We start from the raw sequence: 1,862 nt of genomic DNA, 5'->3' as shown, positions 1-1,862 counted from the left end.
CACACTTGATTACGATTCCCATATTCCTGAATAAGTAGATGAAAAAAATAATTAATGATGCTTACAAACCAGAGGCTATACTCGTTTACAAAAAATAAGTCGGAAGCATTTTTTTTACAACATGGTTGACGTTATGGCGCTGGCAACTTTCGTTTACTGCAACGGGAATTCTCCATCCAAAGCAATTGGTGCTCGTCGTACTTTTTGCAATGCATTGGCTGAATCACTTGTGACCCCGTATATCGAAGACTGAATAAATAACCCATAAGTGAGAAAACAGTTTTAAACCAGATCTGCTTTTGAATCGTTTTTTTGTGAACCTCTTCAGATTAGTATACATTGTTTTGCTTTACATAAGTTTTCTTAGTACTTTTTTATAGTTTGAATTATTACATCCTAATGGTAAACGCACATCTGTTGTCCCTGGAAACAAGAAACAAAATTGCAAGTTATGCATGCACTATAGTGCAGCTTAAAGATATACAAAAACCCGTTTCCTATGTGTTGATTTCCAGGACATTGTATGTCGTAGACATTCACAATAGTTTCAACGTTATCTTCTCTGCATTAGAAATTAATAATTTTCTGGTATTTTTCATAGAAAAATTTAATAAAATATGAAATATGCAATTACAAAAAACAATAAACCGGAAGTTTTTACCTGCCTTTCTTCATATTTTATACTATGGTCTGGCCTGACCATATGGGGTATGAATTGGTATATATAATATGGTATGAGGAAAGTAATGCATAGAAAAAATGAAACTTTATATTTAATTATCATTTAAACATGTTATTACGCACGTAGTTGACTGTTTAGATCTTAGTATGTATATGTAAGTGTACCAGAGGGCTGCAAAGTTCCCAGGCAAACTGCACTTCTCAAATTCAATCGAAAAATAGGAACACATTTTTGCGGTACCTAAAAAAAAATCCAAAAGTAGAGAACATCGCAAATGAGCGAACCTGAACGATGTAACTCCATATGTAATACTTCTATATTGGTAGTAAGCTAACATCTCAATGTGTAAGCATTCCGAAATCAAAGCGAGACAGTCTAGTACTGTTTTTGTCAATGTATTGTGTACTTGAGTGCCGTTTTTGTAAATGTGTCGTGTACATGTTTATTTATAAACGTATGTGTTCCTTTTCTTTCGTACGTGTTTATTGATTGTACTGTAGTGTTTTCGGACGGTACTAGCTCTTACTGCCAATATAGGAGTATTACATATATGTGTAACTCGACGGCGCTCTCCTTCAAATACTTAAGTGTCAAGCAACCTGAACGTAGTATTTGGAAACTTCACAAAGGAAGGTCAAACTGCACGTGAAGTTTTATGTTCTCTTTATGGGCTTGGATTCTACTTATAACAAGCAAAAATTTTTTTTTTTTTGAATGTGATCAGGTTTGCATCCGTTCGATTTCCAAAAATGAGGCGTGATATTAAAGCGCTTGGCCTGTAGATGTGTACTAAGGTTTATTATTTTTTTTTAAGTGTTGCCACCTGTTAAAAATTTTAATTAAAATTATTTAATAAGTAAGATCAGCTACTTAAGTATGGGTATTACTATAAATTGGTTTGAAAGGGCTAATAAATATGTAGGAGTGTTGCCACCCGTTTAAAACGTCAAATTCAACTAAAATTAAGGGAGTTAGGTAAATGAAATACATACATATTTATGTATTAAAATATGGGTGTTCGAATACGTGAAGCAATGTTTTGTGAAGCATATCAGATCTGCACAGTTCTTTCGAATTTAAAAAATTAGATGTCAATTTAAGGACCTTGGTTTTATTTTTTGAAGTAAGAACATTTTTAGAGGTACAGGGTGAATTGATGCAATTGATATCGATAAAAAAA

The sequence above is a fragment of the Rhagoletis pomonella genome, unplaced genomic scaffold (assembly GCF_013731165.1).
Source record: "Rhagoletis pomonella isolate Grant_MI unplaced genomic scaffold, Rhpom_1.0 Rhpom_scaffold_00001, whole genome shotgun sequence".
Taxonomy (NCBI): domain Eukaryota; kingdom Metazoa; phylum Arthropoda; class Insecta; order Diptera; family Tephritidae; genus Rhagoletis; species Rhagoletis pomonella.
This window is presented reverse-complemented; position numbering follows the sequence as displayed.